At 51.4% G+C, this 21,165-nt stretch overlaps 1 protein-coding gene across 1 annotated transcript in view; it reads right to left on the reverse strand.

Annotated features, from left to right (window-relative positions):
- Window positions 1-21,165, reverse strand: part of LOC140404753 (polyamine-transporting ATPase 13A3-like) — a 189,982-nt gene that overhangs the window by 67,693 nt on the left and 101,124 nt on the right.

A 21,165-nucleotide genomic window follows, 5' to 3' on the forward strand; every position in this document is an offset into this window, starting at 1 on the left:
GGACAGGTACAGCACGGAGTTAGATACAGAGTAAAGCTCCCTCTACACTGTCCCCATCAAACACTCCCAGGACAGGTACAGCACGGAGTTAGGTACAGAGTAAAGCTCCCTCTACACTGTCCCCATCAGACACTCCCAGGACAGGTACAGTATGGGGTTAGATACAGAGAAAATCTCCCTCTACACTGTCCCCATCAGACACTCCCAGGACAGGTACAGCACGGGGTTAGATACAGAGTAAAGCTCCCTCTACACTGTCCCCATCAAACACTCCCAGGACAGAAACAGCACGGGGTTAGATACAGAGTAAAGCTGCCTCGACACTGTCCTCATCAAACACTCCCAGGACAGGTACAGCATGGGGTTAGATACAGAGTAAATCTCCCTCTACACAGTCCCCATCAGACACTCCCAGGACAGGTACAGCACGGGGTTAGATACAGATTAAAGCTCCCTCTACACTGTCCCCATCAAACACACCCAGGACAGGTACAGCACGGGGTTAGATACAGAGTAAAGCTCCCTCTACACTGTCCCCATCAAATACTCCCAGGACAGGTACAGCACGGGGTTAGATACAGAGTAAAGCTCCCTCTACACTGTCCCCATCAAACACTCACAGGACAGGTACAGCACGGGATTAGATACAGAGTAAAGCTCACTCTACACTGTCCCCATCAAACACTCCCAGGACAGGTACAGCACGGGGTTAGATACAGAGTAAAGCTCCCTCTACACTGTCCAAATCAAACACTCCCAGGACAGGTACAGCACGGAGTTAGATACAGAGTAAAGCTTCCTCTACACTGTTCCCATCAAACACTCCCAGGACAGGTACAGCACGGGGTTAGATACAGAGTAAAGCTCCATCTACACTGTCCCCATCAAACACTCCCAGGACAGGTACAGCGCGGGGTTAGATACAGAGTAAAGCTCACTCAACACTGTCCCCATCAAACACTCCCAGGACAGGTACAGCACGGAGTTAGGTACAGAGTAAAGCTCCCTCTACACTGTCCCCATCAGACACTCCCAGGACAGGTACAGTATGGGGTTAGATACAGAGTAAAGCTCCCTCTACACTGTCCCCATCAAACACTCCCAGGACAGAAACAGCACGGGGTTCGATACAGAGTAAAGCTGCCTCGACACTGTCCTCATCAAACACTCCCAGGACAGGTACAGCATGGGGTTAGATACAGAGTAAATCTCCCTCTACACTGTCCCCATCAGACACTCCCAGGACAGGTACAGCACGGGGTTAGATACAGATTAAAGCTCCCTCTACACTGTCCCCATCAAACACACCCAGGACAGGTACAGCACGGGGTTAGATACAGAGTAAAGCTCCCTCTACACTGTCCCCATCAAATACTCCCAGGACAGGTACAGCACGGGGTTAGATACAGAGTAAAGCTCCCTCTACACTGTCCCCATCAAACACTCACAGGACAGGTACAGCACGGGATTAGATACAGAGTAAAGCTCACTCTACACTGTCCCCATCAAACACTCCCAGGACAGGTACAGCACGGGGTTAGATACAGAGTAAAGCTCCCTCTACACTGTCCAAATCAAACACTCCCAGGACAGGTACAGCACGGAGTTAGATACAGAGTAAAGCTTCCTCTACACTGTTCCCATCAAACACTGCCAGGACAGGTACAGCACGGGGTTAGATACAGAGTAAAGCTCCATCTACACTGTCCCCATCAAACACTCCCAGGACAGGTACAGCACGGAGTTAGATACAGAGTAAAGCTCACTCTACACTGTCCCCATCAAACACTCCCAGGACAGGTACAGCACGGGGTTAGATACGGAGTAAAGTTCCCTCTACACTGTCCCCCTCAAATACTCTCAGGACAGGTACAGCACGGGGTTAGATACAGAGTAAAGCTCCCTCTACACTGTCCCCATCAAACACTCCCAGGACAGGTACAGCACGGGGTTAGATACAGAGTAAAGCTCCCTCTACACTGTCCCCATCAAACACTCCCAGGACAGGTACAGCACGGGGTTAGATACAGAGTAAAGCTCCCTCGACACTGTCCCCATCAAACACTCCCAGGACAGGTACAGCACGGGGTTAGATACAGAGTAAAGCTCCCTATACACTGTCCCCATCAAACACTCCCAGGACAGGGACAGCACGGGTTACATACAGAGTAAAGCTCCCTCTACACTGTCCCCAACAAACACTCCCAGGACAGGTACAGCACGGGGTTACATACAGAGTAAAGCTCCCTCTACACTGTCCCCAACAAACACTCCCAGGTCAGGTACAGCACGGAGTTACATACAGAGTAAAGCTACCTCTACACGGTCCCCAACCAACACTCCCAGGACAGGTACAGCACGGGGTTAGATACAGAGTAAAGCTCCCTCTACACTGTCCCCAACAAACACCCCCAGGACAGGGACAGCACGGGGTTACATACAGACTAAAGCTCCCTCTACACTGTCCCCAACAAACACTCCCAGGACAGGTACAGCACGGGGTTAGATACAGAGTAAAGCTCCCTCAACACTGTCCCCATCAAACACTCCCAGGACAGGTACAGCACGGGGTTAGTTACAGAGTAGAGCTCCCTCGACACTGTCCCCATCAAACACTCGCAGGACAGGTACAGCGCGGGGTTAGATACAGTGTAAAGCTCTCTCTACACTGTCCCCATCAAACACTTCCAGGAGAGATACAGTACGGGGTTAGATACAGAGTAAAGCTCCCTCTACACTTTCCCTTCAAACACTCCCAGGACAGGTACAGCACGGGGTGAGATACAGAGTAAAGCTCCATCTACACTGTCCCATCAAACACTCCCAGGACAGGTACAGTACGGGGTTAGATACAGAATAAAGCTCCCTCTACACTGTCCCCATTAAACACTACCAGGACAGGTACAACACGGGGTTAGATACAGAGTAAAGCTCCCTCTACACTGTCCCCATCAAACACTCACAGGACAGGTACAGCACGGGATTAGATACAGAGTAAAGCTCACTCTACACTGTCCCCATCAAACACTCCCAGGAGAGGTACAGCACGGGGTTAGATACAGAGTAAAGCTCCCTCTACACTGTCCAAATCAAACACTCCCAGGACAGGTACAGCACGGAGTTAGATACAGAGTAAAGCTTCCTCGACACTGTTCCCATCAAACACTCCCAGGACAGGTACAGCACGGGGTTAGATACAGAGTAAAGCTCCATCTACACTGTCCCCATCAAACACTCCCAGGACAGGTACAGCACGGAGTTAGATACAGAGTAAAGCTCCCTCTACACTGTCCCCATCAAACACTCCCAGGACAGGTACAGCACGGGGTTAGATACGGAGTAAAGTTCCCTCTACACTGTCCCCCTCAAATACTCTCAGGACAGGTACAGCACGGGGTTAGATACAGAGTAAAGCTCCCTCTACACTGTCCCCATCAAACACTCCCAGGACAGGTACAGCGCGGGGTTAGATACAGAGTAAAGCTCACTCAACACTGTCCCCATCAAACACTCCCAGGACAGGTACAGCACGGGGTTAGATACAGAGTAAAGCTCCCTCGACACTGTCCCCATCAAACACTCCCAGGACAGGTACAGCACGGGGTTAGATACAGAGTAAAGCTCCCTATACACTGTCCCCATCAAACACTCCCAGGACAGGGACAGCACGGGTTACATACAGAGTAAAGCTCCCTCTACACTGTCCCCAACAAACACTCCCAGGACAGGTACAGCACGGGGTTACATACAGAGTAAAGCTCCCTCTACACTGTCCCCAACAAACACCCCCAGGACAGGGACAGCACGGGGTTACATACAGACTAAAGCTCCCTCTACACTGTCCCCATCAAACACTCCCAGGACAGGTACAGCACGGGGTTAGATACAGAGTAAAGCTCCCTCTGCACTGTCCCCATCAAACACTACCAGGATAGGTACAGCACGGGGTTAGATACAGAGTAAAGCTCCCTCGACACTGTCCCCATCAAACACTCCCAGGACAGGTACAGCACGGGGTTAGATACAGAGTAAAGCTCCCTCTACACTGTCCCCATCAGACATTCCCAGGACAGGTACAGGACGAGGTTAGATACAGAGTAAAGCTCTCTCTACACTGTCCCCATCAAACACTCCCAGGACAGGTACAGCACGGAGTTAGGTACAGAGTAAAGCTCCCTCTACACTGTCCCCATCAAACACTCCCAGGACAGGTACAGCACGGAGTTAGGTACAGAGTAAAGCTCCCTCTACACTGTCCCCATCAAACACTCCCAGGACAGGTACGGCACGGGGTTAGATACAGAGTAAAGCTCCCTCTACACTGTCCTCATCAAACACTCCCAGGACAGGTACAGCATGGGGTTAGATACAGAGAAAATCTCCCTCTACACTGTCCCGATCAGACACTCCCAGGACAGGTACAGCACAGGGTTAGATACAGAGTAAAGCTCCCTCGACACTGTCCCCATCATACACTCCCAGGACAGGTACAGCACGGGGTTAGATACAGAGTAAAGCTCCCTCTGCACTGTCCCCATCAAACACTCCCAGGTCAGGTACAGCACGGGGTTAGATACAGAGTAAAGCTCCCTCTACACTGTCCCCATCAAACACTCCCAGGACAGGTACAGCACGGGGTTAGATACAGAGTAAAGCTCCCTATACACTGTCCCCATCAAACACTCCCAGGACAGGGACAGCACGGATTACATACAGAGTAAAGCTCCCTCTACACTGTCCTCATCAAACACTCCCAGGACAGGTACAGCATGGGGTTAGATACAGAGAAAATCTCCCTCTACACTGTCCCGATCAGACACTCCCAGGACAGGTACAGCACAGGGTTAGATACAGAGTAAAGCTCCCTCGACACTGTCCCCATCATACACTCCCAGGACAGGTACAGCACGGGGTTAGATACAGAGTAAAGCTCCCTCTGCACTGTCCCCATCAAACACTCACAGGTCAGGTACAGCACGGGGTTAGATACAGAGTAAAGCTCCCTCTACACTGTCCCCATCAAACACTCCCAGGACAGGTACAGCACGGGGTTAGATACAGAGTAAAGCTCCCTATACACTGTCCCCATCAAACACTCCCAGGACAGGGACAGCACGGGTTACATACAGAGTAAAGCTCCCTCTACACTGTCCCCAACAAACACTCCCAGGACAGGTACAGCACGGAGTTACATACAGAGTAAAGCTACCTCTACACGGTCCCCAACCAACACTCCCAGGACAGGTACAGCACGGGGTTAGATACAGAGTAAAGCTCCCTCTACACTGTCCCCAACAAACACCCCCAGGACAGGGACAGCACGGGGTTACATACAGACTAAAGCTCCCTCTACACTGTCCCCAACAAACACTCGCAGGACAGGTACAGCACGGGGTTAGATACAGAGTAAAGCTCCCTCTGCACTGTCCCCATCAAACACTACCAGGATAGGTAGAACACAGGGTTAGATACAGAGTAAAGCTCCCTCTACACTGTCCCATCAAACACTCCCAGGACAGGTACAGCACGGGGATAGTTACAGAGTAAAGCTCCCTCGACACTGTCCCCATCAAACACTACCAGGACAGGTACAACACGGGGTTAGATACAGAGTAAAGTTCACTCCACACTGTCCCCATCAAACACTCCCAGGACAGGTACGGGACGGGGTTAGATACAGGAAAGTTCCCTCTACACTGTCCCCATCAAACACTCCCAGGACAGGTACGGAACGGGGTTAGATACAGAGTAAAGCTCCCTCTACACTGTCCCATCAAACACTCCAAGGACAGGTACAGCACGGGGTTAGATACAGAGTAAAGCTCCCTCAACACTGTCCCCATCAGACACTCCCAGGACAGGTACAGCATGGGGTTAGATACAGAGTAAAGTTCCCTCTACACTGTCCCCATCAAACACTCCCAGGACAGGTACAGCACGGGGTTAGTTACAGAGTAGAGCTCCCTCGACACTGTCCCCATCAAACACTCGCAGGACAGGTACAGCGCGGGGTTAGATACAGTGTAAAGCTCTCTCTACACTGTCCCCATCAAACACTTCCAGGAGAGATACAGTACGGGGTTAGATACAGAGTAAAGCTCCCTCTACACTTTCCCTTCAAACACTCCCAGGACAGGTACAGCACGGGGTGAGATACAGAGTAAAGCTCCATCTACACTGTCCCATCAAACACTCCCAGGACAGGTACAACACGGGGTTAGATACAGAGTAAAGCTCCCTCTACACTGTCCCCATCAAACACTCACAGGACAGGTACAGCACGGGATTAGATACAGAGTAAAGCTCACTCTACACTGTCCCCATCAAACACTCCCAGGACAGGTACAGCACGGAGTTAGATACAGAGTAAAGCTCCCTCTACACTGTCCCCATCAAACACTCCCAGGACAGGTACAGCACGGGGTTAGATACGGAGTAAAGTTCCCTCTACACTGTCCCCCTCAAATACTCTCAGGACAGGTACAGCACGGGGTTAGATACAGAGTAAAGCTCCCTCTACACTGTCCCCATCAAACACTCCCAGGACAGGTACAGCACGGGGTTAGATACAGAGTAAAGCTCCCTCTACACTGTCCCCATCAAACACTCCCAGGACAGGTACAGCGCGGGGTTAGATACAGAGTAAAGCTCACTCAACACTGTCCCCATCAAACACTCCCAGGACAGGTACGGCACGGGGTTAGATACAGAGTAAAGCTCCCTCTACACTGTCCTCATCAAACACTCCCAGGACAGGTACAGCATGGGGTTAGATACAGAGAAAATCTCCCTCTACACTGTCCCGATCAGACACTCCCAGGACAGGTACAGCACAGGGTTAGATACAGAGTAAAGCTCCCTCGACACTGTCCCCATCATACACTCCCAGGACAGGTACAGCACGGGGTTAGATACAGAGTAAAGCTCCCTCTGCACTGTCCCCATCAAACACTCCCAGGTCAGGTACAGCACGGGGTTAGATACAGAGTAAAGCTCCCTCTACACTGTCCCCATCAAACACTCCCAGGACAGGTACAGCACGGGGTTAGATACAGAGTAAAGCTCCCTATACACTGTCCCCATCAAACACTCCCAGGACAGGGACAGCACGGATTACATACAGAGTAAAGCTCCCTCTACACTGTCCTCATCAAACACTCCCAGGACAGGTACAGCATGGGGTTAGATACAGAGAAAATCTCCCTCTACACTGTCCCGATCAGACACTCCCAGGACAGGTACAGCACAGGGTTAGATACAGAGTAAAGCTCCCTCGACACTGTCCCCATCATACACTCCCAGGACAGGTACAGCACGGGGTTAGATACAGAGTAAAGCTCCCTCTGCACTGTCCCCATTAAACACTCACAGGTCAGGTACAGCACGGGGTTAGATACAGAGTAAAGCTCCCTCTACACTGTCCCCATCAAACACTCCCAGGACAGGTACAGCACGGGGTTAGATACAGAGTAAAGCTCCCTATACACTGTCCCCATCAAACACTCCCAGGACAGGGACAGCACGGGTTACATACAGAGTAAAGCTCCCTCTACACTGTCCCCAACAAACACTCCCAGGACAGGTACAGCACGGAGTTACATACAGAGTAAAGCTACCTCTACACGGTCCCCAACCAACACTCCCAGGACAGGTACAGCACGGGGTTAGATACAGAGTAAAGCTCCCTCTACACTGTCCCCAACAAACACCCCCAGGACAGGGACAGCACGGGGTTACATACAGACTAAAGCTCCCTCTACACTGTCCCCAACAAACACTCGCAGGACAGGTACAGCACGGGGTTAGATACAGAGTAAAGCTCCCTCTGCACTGTCCCCATCAAACACTACCAGGATAGGTAGAACACAGGGTTAGATACAGAGTAAAGCTCCCTCTACACTGTCCCATCAAACACTCCCAGGACAGGTACAGCACGGGGATAGTTACAGAGTAAAGCTCCCTCGACACTGTCCCCATCAAACACTACCAGGACAGGTACAACACGGGGTTAGATACAGAGTAAAGTTCACTCCACACTGTCCCCATCAAACACTCCCAGGACAGGTACGGGACGGGGTTAGATACAGGAAAGTTCCCTCTACACTGTCCCCATCAAACACTCCCAGGACAGGTACGGAACGGGGTTAGATACAGAGTAAAGCTCCCTCTACACTGTCCCATCAAACACTCCAAGGACAGGTACAGCACGGGGTTAGATACAGAGTAAAGCTCCCTCAACACTGTCCCCATCAGACACTCCCAGGACAGGTACAGCATGGGGTTAGATACAGAGTAAAGTTCCCTCTACACTGTCCCCATCAAACACTCCCAGGACAGGTACAGCACGGGGTTAGTTACAGAGTAGAGCTCCCTCGACACTGTCCCCATCAAACACTCGCAGGACAGGTACAGCGCGGGGTTAGATACAGTGTAAAGCTCTCTCTACACTGTCCCCATCAAACACTTCCAGGAGAGATACAGTACGGGGTTAGATACAGAGTAAAGCTCCCTCTACACTTTCCCTTCAAACACTCCCAGGACAGGTACAGCACGGGGTGAGATACAGAGTAAAGCTCCATCTACACTGTCCCATCAAACACTCCCAGGACAGGTACAACACGGGGTTAGATACAGAGTAAAGCTCCCTCTACACTGTCCCCATCAAACACTCACAGGACAGGTACAGCACGGGATTAGATACAGAGTAAAGCTCACTCTACACTGTCCCCATCAAACACTCCCAGGACAGGTACAGCACGGAGTTAGATACAGAGTAAAGCTCCCTCTACACTGTCCCCATCAAACACTCCCAGGACAGGTACAGCACGGGGTTAGATACGGAGTAAAGTTCCCTCTACACTGTCCCCCTCAAATACTCTCAGGACAGGTACAGCACGGGGTTAGATACAGAGTAAAGCTCCCTCTACACTGTCCCCATCAAACACTCCCAGGACAGGTACAGCACGGGGTTAGATACAGAGTAAAGCTCCCTCTACACTGTCCCCATCAAACACTCCCAGGACAGGTACAGCGCGGGGTTAGATACAGAGTAAAGCTCACTCAACACTGTCCCCATCAAACACTCCCAGGACAGGTACAGCACGGGGTTAGATACAGAGTAAAGCTCACTCGACACTGTCCCCATCAAACACTCCCAGGACAGGTACAGCACGGGGTTAGATACAGAGTAAAGCTCCCTATACACTGTCCCCATCAAACACTCCCAGGACAGGGACAGCACGGGTTACATACAGAGTAAAGCTCCCTCTACACTGTCCCCAACAAACACTCCCAGGACAGGTACAGCACGGGGTTACATACAGAGTAAAGCTCCCTCTACACTGTCCCCAACAAACACCCCCAGGACAGGGACAGCACGGGGTTACATACAGACTAAAGCTCCCTCTACACTGTCCCCATCAAACACTCCCAGGACAGGTACAGCACGGGGTTAGATACAGAGTAAAGCTCCCTCTGCACTGTCCCCATCAAACACTACCAGGATAGGTACAGCACGGGGTTAGATACAGAGTAAAGCTCCCTCGACACTGTCCCCATCAAACACTCCCAGGACAGGTACAGCACGGGGTTAGATACAGAGTAAAGCTCCCTCTACACTGTCCCCATCAGACATTCCCAGGACAGGTACAGGACGAGGTTAGATACAGAGTAAAGCTCTCTCTACACTGTCCCCATCAAACACTCCCAGGACAGGTACAGCACGGAGTTAGGTACAGAGTAAAGCTCCCTCTACACTGTCCCCATCAAACACTCCCAGGACAGGTACAGCACGGAGTTAGGTACAGAGTAAAGCTCCCTCTACACTGTCCCCATCAAACACTCCCAGGACAGGTACGGCACGGGGTTAGATACAGAGTAAAGCTCCCTCTACACTGTCCTCATCAAACACTCCCAGGACAGGTACAGCATGGGGTTAGATACAGAGAAAATCTCCCTCTACACTGTCCCGATCAGACACTCCCAGGACAGGTACAGCACAGGGTTAGATACAGAGTAAAGCTCCCTCGACACTGTCCCCATCATACACTCCCAGGACAGGTACAGCACGGGGTTAGATACAGAGTAAAGCTCCCTCTGCACTGTCCCCATCAAACACTCCCAGGTCAGGTACAGCACGGGGTTAGATACAGAGTAAAGCTCCCTCTACACTGTCCCCATCAAACACTCCCAGGACAGGTACAGCGCGGGGTTAGATACAGTGTAAAGCTCTCTCTACACTGTCCCCATCAAACACTTCCAGGAGAGATACAGTACGGGGTTAGATACAGAGTAAAGCTCCCTCTACACTTTCCCTTCAAACACTCCCAGGACAGGTACAGCACGGGGTGAGATACAGAGTAAAGCTCCATCTACACTGTCCCATCAAACACTCCCAGGACAGGTACAACACGGGGTTAGATACAGAGTAAAGCTCCCTCTACACTGTCCCCATCAAACACTCACAGGACAGGTACAGCACGGAGTTAGATACAGAGTAAAGCTCCCTCTACACTGTCCCCATCAAATACTCCCAGGACAGGTACAGCACGGGGTTAGATACGGAGTAAAGTTCCCTCTACACTGTCCCCCTCAAATACTCTCAGGACAGGTACAGCACGGGGTTAGATACAGAGTAAAGCTCCCTCTACACTGTCCCCATCAAACACTCCCAGGACAGGTACAGCACGGGGTTAGATACAGAGTAAAGCTCCCTCTACACTGTCCCCATCAAACACTCCCAGGACAGGTACAGCGCGGGGTTAGATACAGAGTAAAGCTCACTCAACACTGTCCCCATCAAACACTCCCAGGACAGGTACAGCACGGGGTTAGATACAGAGTAAAGCTCCCTCGACACTGTCCCCATCAAACACTCCCAGGACAGGTACAGCACTGGGTTAGATACAGAGTAAAGCTCCCTATACACTGTCCCCATCAAACACTCCCAGGACAGGGACAGCACGGGTTACATACAGAGTAAAGCTCCCTCTACACTGTCCCCAACAAACACTCCCAGGACAGGTACAGCACAGGGTTACATACAGAGTAAAGCTCCCTCTACACTGTCCCCAACAAACACTCCCAGGTCAGGTACAGCACGGAGTTACATACAGAGTAAAGCTACCTCTACACGGTCCCCAACCAACACTCCCAGGACAGGTACAGCACGGGGTTAGATACAGAGTAAAGCTCCCTCTACACTGTCCCCAACAAACAACCCCAGGACAGGGACAGCACGGGGTTACATACAGACTAAAGCTCCCTCTACACTGTCCCCATCAAACACTCCCAGGACAGGTACAGCACGGGGTTAGTTACAGAGTAAAGCTCCCTCTGCACTGTCCCCATCAAACACTACCAGGATAGGTAGAACACAGGGTTAGATACAGAGTAAAGCTCCCTCTACACTGTCCCATCAAACACTCCCAGGACAGGCACAGCACGGGGATAGTTACAGAGTAAAGCTCCCTCGACACTGTCCCCATCAAACACTACCAGGACAGGTACAACACGGGGTTAGATACAGAGTAAAGTTCCGTCCACACTCTCCCCATCAAACACTCCCAGGACAGGTACGGGACGGGGTTAGATACAGGAAAGTTCCCTCTACACTGTCCCCATCAAACACTCCCAGGACAGGTACAGCACGGGGTTAGATACAGAGCAAAGCTCCCTCAACACTGTCCCCATCAGACACTACCAGGACAGGTACAGCATGGGGTTAGTTACAGAGTAAAGTTCCCTCTCCACTGTCCCCATCAAACACACCCAGGACAGGTACAGCACGGGGTAAGATACAGAGTAAAGCTCCCTCTACACTGTCCCCAACAAACACTCCCAGGACAGGTACAGCACGGGGTTAGATACAGAGCAAAGCTCCCTCAACACTGTCCCCATCAGACACTCCCAGGACAGGTACAGCATGGGGTTAGATACAGAGTAAAGCTCCCTCTACACTGTCCCCACCAAACACTCCCAGGACAGGTACAGCACAGGGTTACATACAGAGTAAAGCTCCCTCTACACTGTCCCCAACAAACACTCCCAGGTCAGGTACAGCACGGAGTTACATACAGAGTAAAGCTACCTCTACACGGTCCCCAACCAACACTCCCAGGACAGGTACAGCACGGGGTTAGATACAGAGTAAAGCTCCCTCTACACTGTCCCCAACAAACACCCCCAGGACAGGGACAGCACGGGGTTACATACAGACTAAAGCTCCCTCTACACTGTCCCCATCAAACACTACCAGGATAGGTAGAACACAGGGTTAGATACAGAGTAAAGCTCCCTCTACACTGTCCCATCAAACACTCCCAGGACAGGTACAGCACGGGGATAGTTACAGAGTAAAGCTCCCTCGACACTGTCCCCATCAAACACTTCCAGGAGAGATACAGTACGGGGTTAGATACAGAGTAAAGCTCCCTCTACACTTTCCCTTCAAACACTCCCAGGACAGGTACAGCACGGGGTGAGATACAGAGTAAAGCTCCATCTACACTGTCCCATCAAACACTCCCTGGACAGGTACAGTACGGGGTTAGATACAGAGTAAAGCTCCCTCTACACTGTCCCCATTAAACACTACCAGGACAGGTACAACACGGGGTTAGATACAGAGTAAAGCTCCCTCTACACTGTCCCCATCAAACACTCACAGGACAGGTACAGCACGGGATTAGATACAGAGTAAAGCTCACTCTACACTGTCCCCATCAAACACTCCCAGGACAGGTACAGCACGGGGTTAGATACAGAGTAAAGCTCCCTCTACACTGTCCAAATCAAACACTCCCAGGACAGGTACAGCACGGAGTTAGATACAGAGTAAAGCTTCCTCTACACTGTTCCCATCAAACACTCCCAGGACAGGTACAGCACGGGGTTAGATACAGAGTAAAGCTCCATCTACACTGTCCCCATCAAACACTCCCAGGACAGGTACAGCACGGAGTTAGGTACAGAGTAAAGCTCCCTCTACACTGTCCCCATCAAACACTCCCAGGACAGGTACGGCACGGGGTTAGATACAGAGTAAAGCTCCCTCTACACTGTCCTCATCAAACACTCCCAGGACAGGTACAGCATGGGGTTAGATACAGAGAAAATCTCCCTCTACACTGTCCCGATCAGACACTCCCAGGACAGGTACAGCACGGGGTTAGATACAGAGTAAAGCTCCCTCTACACTGTCCCCAACAAACACCCCCAGGACAGGGACAGCACGGGGTTACATACAGACTAAAGCTCCCTCTACACTGTCCCCAACAAACACTCCCAGGACAGGTACAGCACGGGGTTAGATACAGAGTAAAGCTCCCTCAACACTGTCCGCTTCAGACACTCCCAGGACAGGTACAGCACGGGGTTAGATACAGAGTAAAGCTCCCTCTACACTGTCCCCATCAAACACTCCCAGGACAGGTACAGCACGGGGTTAGATACAGAGTAAAGCTGCTTCTGCACTGTCCCCATCAAACACTACCAGGATAGGTAGAACACAGGGTTAGATACAGAGTAAAGCTCCCTCTACACTGTCCCATCAAACACTCCCAGGACAGGTACAGCACGGGGATAGTTACAGAGTAAAGCTCCATCGACACTGTCCCCATCAAACACTACCAGGACAGGTACAACACGGGGTTAGATACAGAGTAAAGTTCACTCCACACTGTCCCCATCAAACACTCCCAGGACAGGTACGGGACGGGGTTAGATACAGGAAAGTTCCCTCTACACTGTCCCCATCAAACACTCCCAGGACAGGTACGGAACGGGGTTAGATACAGAGTAAAGCTCCCTCTACACTGTCCCATCAAACACTCCAAGGACAGGTACAGCACGGGGTAAGATACAGAGTAAAGCTCCCTCAACACTGTCCCCATCAGACACTCCCAGGACAGGTACAGCATGGGGTTAGATACAGAGTAAAGTTCCCTCTACACTGTCCCCATCAAACACTCCCAGGACAGGTACAGCACGGGGTTAGTTACAGAGTAGAGCTCCCTCGACACTGTCCCCATCAAACACTCGCAGGACAGGTACAGCGCGGGGTTAGATACAGTGTAAAGCTCTCTCTACACTGTCCCCATCAAACACTTCCAGGAGAGATACAGTACGGGGTTAGATACAGAGTAAAGCTCCCTCTACACTTTCCCTTCAAACACTCCCAGGACAGGTACAGCACGTGGTGAGATACAGAGTAAAGCTCCATCTACACTGTCCCATCAAACACTCCCAGGACAGGTACAGTACGGGGTTAGATACAGAGTAAAGCTCCCTCTACACTGTCCCCATTAAACACTACCAGGACAGGTACAACACGGGGTTAGATACAGAGTAAAGCTCCCTCTACACTGTCCCCATCAAACACTCACAGGACAGGTACAGCACGGGATTAGATACAGAGTAAAGCTCACTCTACACTGTCCCCATCAAACACTCCCAGGACAGGTACAGCACGGGGTTAGATACAGAGTAAAGCTCCCACTACACTGTCCAAATCAAACACTCCCAGGACAGGGACAGCACGGAGTTAGATACAGAGTAAAGCTTCCTCTACACTGTTCCCATCAAACACTCCCAGGACAGGTACAGCACGGGGTTAGATACAGAGTAAAGCTCCATCTACACTGTCCCCATCAAAAACTCCGCGGACAGGTACAGCACGGAGTTAGATACAGAGTAAAGCTCCCTCTACACTGTCCCCATCAAACACTCCCAGGACAGGTACAGCACGGGGTTAGATACGGAGTAAAGTTCCCTCTACACTGTCCCCCTCAAATACTCTCAGGACAGGTACAGCACGGGGTTAGATACAGAGTAAAGCTCCCTCTACACTGTCCCCATCAAACACTCCCAGGACAGGTACAGCACGGGGTTAGATACAGAGTAAAGCTCCCTCGACACTGTCCCCATCAAACACTCCCAGGACAGGTACAACACGGGGTTAGATACAGAGTAAAGCTCCCTATACACTGTCCCCATCAAACACTCCCAGGACAGGGACTGCACGGGTTACATACAGAGTAAAGCTCCCTCTACACTGTCCCCAACAAACACTCCCAGGACAGGTACAGCACGGGGTTACATACAGAGTAAAGCTCCCTCTACACTGTCCCCAACAAACACTCCCAGGTCAGGTACAGCACGGAGTTACATACAGAGTAAAGCTACCTCTACACGGTCCCCAACCAACACACCCAGGACAGGTACAGCACGGGGTTAGATACAGAGTAAAGCTCCCTCTACACTGTCCCCAACAAACACCCCCAGGACAGGGACAGCACGGGGTTACATACAGACTAAAGCTCCCTCTACACTGTCCCCATCAAACACTCCCAGGACAGGTACAGCACGGGGTTAGATACAGAGTAAAGCTCCCTCTGCACTGTCCCCATCAAACACTACCAGGAAAGGTAGAACACAGGGTTAGATACAGAGTAAAGCTCCCTCTACACTGTCCCATCAAACACTCCCAGGACAGGCACAGCACGGGGATAGTTACAGAGTAAAGCTCCCTCGACACTGTCCCCATCAAACACTCCCAGGACAGGTACGGGACGGGGTTAGATACAGGAAAGTTCCCTCTACACTGTCCCCATCAAACACTCCCAGGACAGGTACAGCACGGGGTTAGATACAGAGCAAAGCTCCCTCAACACTGTCCCCATCAGACACTCCCAGGACAGGTACAGCACGGGGTTAGATACAGAGCAAAGCTCCCTCAACACTGTCCCCATCAGACACTCCCAGGACAGGTACAGCATGGGGTTAGATACAGAGTAAAGCTCCCTCTACACTGTCCCCAACAAACACTTCCAGGTCAGGTACAGCACGGAGTTACATACAGAGTAAAGCTACCTCTACACGGTCCCCAACCAACATTCCCAGGACAGGTACAGCACGGGGTTAGATACAGAGTAAAGCTCCCTCTACACTGTCCCCAACAAACACCCCCAGGACAGGGACAGCACGGGGTTACATACAGACTAAAGCTCCCTCTACACTGTCCCCATCAAACACTCCCAGGACAGGTACAGCACGGGGTTAGATACAGAGTAAAGCTCCCTCTGCACTGTCCCCATCAAACACTACCAGGATAGGTAGAACACAGGGTTAGATACAGAGTAAAGCTCCCTCTACACTGTCCCATCAAACACTCCCAGGACAGGTACAGCACGGGGTTAGTTACAGAGTAGAGCTCCCTCGACACTGTCCCCATCAAACACTCGCAGGACAGGTACAGCGCGGGGTTAGATACAGTGTAAAGCTCTCTCTACACTGTCCCCATCAAACACTTCCAGGAGAGATACAGTACGGGGTTAGATACAGAGTAAAGCTCCCTCTACACTTTCCCTTCAAACACTCCCAGGACAGGTACAGCACGGGGTTAGATACAGAGTAAAGCTCCCTCGACACTGTCCCCATCAAACACTCCCAGGACAGGTACAGCACGGGGTTAGATACAGAGTAAAGCTCCCTCTACACTGTCCCCATCAGACATTCCCAGGACAGGTACAGGACGAGGTTAGATACAGAGTAAAGCTCCCTCTACACTGTCCCCATCAAACACTCCCAGGACAGGTACAGCACGGAGTTAGATACAGAGTAAAGCTCCCTCTACACTGTCCCCATCAAACACTCCCAGGACAGGTACGGGACGGGTTTGGTTACAGGAAAGTTCCCTCTACACTGTCCCCATCAAACACTCCCAGGACAGGTACGGAACGGGGTTAGATACAGAGTAAAGCTCCCTCTACACTGTCCCATCAAACACTCCAAGGACAGGTACAGCACGGGGTTAGATACAGAGTAAAGCTCCCTCAACACTGTCCCCATCAGACACTCCCAGGACAGGTACAGCATGGGGTTAGATACAGAGTAAAGTTCCCTCTACACTGTCCCCATCAAACACTCCCAGGACAGGTACAGCACGGGGTTAGTTACAGAGTAGAGCTCCCTCGACACTGTCCCCATCAAACACTCGCAGGACAGGTACAGCGCGGGGTTAGATACAGTGTAAAGCTCTCTCTACACTGTCCCCATCAAACACTCCCAGGACAGGTACAGCACGGGGTGAGATACAGAGTAAAGCTCCATCTACACTGTCCCATCAAACACTCCCAGGACAGGTACAGTACGGGGTTAGATACAGAGTAAAGCTCCCTCTACACTGTCCCCATTAAACACTACCAGGACAGGTACAACACGGGGTTAGACACAGAGTAAAGCTCCCTCTACACTGTCCCCATCAAACACTCACAGGACAGGTACAGCACGGGATTAGATACAGAGTAAAGCTCACTCTACACTGTCCCCATCAAACACTCCCAGGACAGGTACAGCACGGGGTTAGATACAGAGTAAAGCTCCCTCTACACTGTCCAAATCAAACACTCCCAGGACAGGTACAGCACGGAGTTAGATACAGAGGAAAGCTTCCTCTACACTGTTCCCATCAAACACTCCCAGGACAGGTACAGCACGGGGTTAGATACAGAGTAAAGCTCCATCTACACTGTCCCCATCAAACACTCCCCGGACAGGTACAGCACGGAGTTAGATACAGAGTAAAGCTCCCTCGACACTGTCCCCATCAAACACTCCCAGGACAGGTACAGCACGGGGTTAGATACGGAGTAAAGTTCCCTCTACACTGTCCCCCTCAAATACTCTCAGGACAGGTACAGCACGGGGTTAGATACAGAGTAAAGCTCCCTCTACACTGTCCCCATCAAACACTCCCAGGACAGGTACAGCACGGGGTTAGATACAGAGTAAAGCTCCCTCTACACTGTCCCCATCAAACACTCCCAGGACAGGTACAGCGCGGGGTTAGATACAGAGTAAAGCTCACTCAACACTGTCCCCAACAAACACCCCCAGGACAGGGACAGCACGGGGTTACATACAGACTAAAGCTCCCTCTACACTGTCCCCATCAAACACTCCCAGGACAGGTACAGCACGGGGTTAGATACAGAGTAAAGCTCCCTCTGCACTGTCCCCATCAAACACTACCAGGATAGGTACAGCACGGGGTTAGATACAGAGTAAAGCTCCCTCGACACTGTCCCCATCAAACACTCCCAGGACAGGTACAGCACGGGGTTAGATACAGAGTAAAGCTCCCTCTACACTGTCCCCATCAGACATTCCCAGGACAGGTACAGGACGAGGTTAGATACAGAGTAAAGCTCTCTCTACACTGTCCCCATCAAACACTCCCAGGACAGGTACAGCACGGAGTTAGGTACAGAGTAAAGCTCCCTCTACACTGTCCCCATCAAACACTCCCAGGACAGGTACAGCACGGAGTTAGGTACAGAGTAAAGCTCCCTCTACACTGTCCCCATCAAACACTCCCAGGACAGGTACGGCACGGGGTTAGATACAGAGTAAAGCTCCCTCTACACTGTCCTCATCAAACACTCCCAGGACAGGTACAGCATGGGGTTAGATACAGAGAAAATCTCCCTCTACACTGTCCCGATCAGACACTCCCAGGACAGGTACAGCACAGGGTTAGATACAGAGTAAAGCTCCCTCGACACTGTCCCCATCATACACTCCCAGGACAGGTACAGCACGGGGTTAGATACAGAGTAAAGCTCCCTCTGCACTGTCCCCATCAAACACTCCCAGGTCAGGTACAGCACGGGGTTAGATACAGAGTAAAGCTCCCTCTACACTGTCCCCATCAAACACTCCCAGGACAGGTACAGCACGGGGTTAGATACAGAGTAAAGCTCCCTATACACTGTCCCCATCAAACACTCCCAGGACAGGGACAGCACGGATTACATACAGAGTAAAGCTCCCTCTACACTGTCCTCATCAAACACTCCCAGGACAGGTACAGCATGGGGTTAGATACAGAGAAAATCTCCCTCTACACTGTCCCGATCAGACACTCCCAGGACAGGTACAGCACAGGGTTAGATACAGAGTAAAGCTCCCTCGACACTGTCCCCATCATACACTCCCAGGACAGGTACAGCACGGGGTTAGATACAGAGTAAAGCTCCCTCTGCACTGTCCCCATCAAACACTCACAGGTCAGGTACAGCACGGGGTTAGATACAGAGTAAAGCTCCCTCTACACTGTCCCCATCAAACACTCCCAGGACAGGTACAGCACGGGGTTAGATACAGAGTAAAGCTCCCTATACACTGTCCCCATCAAACACTCCCAGGACAGGGACAGCACGGGTTACATACAGAGTAAAGCTCCCTCTACACTGTCCCCAACAAACACTCCCAGGACAGGTACAGCACGGAGTTACATACAGAGTAAAGCTACCTCTACACGGTCCCCAACCAACACTCCCAGGACAGGTACAGCACGGGGTTAGATACAGAGTAAAGCTCCCTCTACACTGTCCCCAACAAACACCCCCAGGACAGGGACAGCACGGGGTTACATACAGACTAAAGCTCCCTCTACACTGTCCCCAACAAACACTCGCAGGACAGGTACAGCACGGGGTTAGATACAGAGTAAAGCTCCCTCTGCACTGTCCCCATCAAACACTACCAGGATAGGTAGAACACAGGGTTAGATACAGAGTAAAGCTCCCTCTACACTGTCCCATCAAACACTCCCAGGACAGGTACAGCACGGGGATAGTTACAGAGTAAAGCTCCCTCGACACTGTCCCCATCAAACACTACCAGGACAGGTACAACACGGGGTTAGATACAGAGTAAAGTTCACTCCACACTGTCCCCATCAAACACTCCCAGGACAGGTACGGGACGGGGTTAGATACAGGAAAGTTCCCTCTACACTGTCCCCATCAAACACTCCCAGGACAGGTACGGAACGGGGTTAGATACAGAGTAAAGCTCCCTCTACACTGTCCCATCAAACACTCCAAGGACAGGTACAGCACGGGGTTAGATACAGAGTAAAGCTCCCTCAACACTGTCCCCATCAGACACTCCCAGGACAGGTACAGCATGGGGTTAGATACAGAGTAAAGTTCCCTCTACACTGTCCCCATCAAACACTCCCAGGACAGGTACAGCACGGGGTTAGTTACAGAGTAGAGCTCCCTCGACACTGTCCCCATCAAACACTCGCAGGACAGGTACAGCGCGGGGTTAGATACAGTGTAAAGCTCTCTCTACACTGTCCCCATCAAACACTTCCAGGAGAGATACAGTACGGGGTTAGATACAGAGTAAAGCTCCCTCTACACTTTCCCTTCAAACACTCCCAGGACAGGTACAGCACGGGGTGAGATACAGAGTAAAGCTCCATCTACACTGTCCCATCAAACACTCCCAGGACAGGTACAACACGGGGTTAGATACAGAGTAAAGCTCCCTCTACACTGTCCCCATCAAACACTCACAGGACAGGTACAGCACGGGATTAGATACAGAGTAAAGCTCACTCTACACTGTCCCCATCAAACACTCCCAGGACAGGTACAGCACGGAGTTAGATACAGAGTAAAGCTCCCTCTACACTGTCCCCATCAAACACTCCCAGGACAGGTACAGCACGGGGTTAGATACGGAGTAAAGTTCCCTCTACACTGTCCCCCTCAAATACTCTCAGGACAGGTACAGCACGGGGTTAGATACAGAGTAAAGCTCCCTCTACACTGTCCCCATCAAACACTCCCAGGACAGGTACAGCACGGGGTTAGATACAGAGTAAAGCTCCCTCTACACTGTCCCCATCAAACACTCCCAGGACAGGTACAGCGCGGGGTTAGATACAGAGTAAAGCTCACTCAACACTGTCCCCATCAAACACTCCCAGGACAGGTACGGCACGGGGTTAGATACAGAGTAAAGCTCCCTCTACACTGTCCTCATCAAACACTCCCAGGACAGGTACAGCATGGGGTTAGATACAGAGAAAATCTCCCTCTACACTGTCCCGATCAGACACTCCCAGGACAGGTACAGCACAGGGTTAGATACAGAGTAAAGCTCCCTCGACACTGTCCCCATCATACACTCCCAGGACAGGTACAGCACGGGGTTAGATACAGAGTAAAGCTCCCTCTGCACTGTCCCCATCAAACACTCCCAGGTCAGGTACAGCACGGGGTTAGATACAGAGTAAAGCTCCCTCTACACTGTCCCCATCAAACACTCCCAGGACAGGTACAGCACGGGGTTAGATACAGAGTAAAG

This window comes from Scyliorhinus torazame, chromosome 31, assembly GCF_047496885.1.
Source record: "Scyliorhinus torazame isolate Kashiwa2021f chromosome 31, sScyTor2.1, whole genome shotgun sequence".
NCBI lineage: Eukaryota > Metazoa > Chordata > Chondrichthyes > Carcharhiniformes > Scyliorhinidae > Scyliorhinus > Scyliorhinus torazame.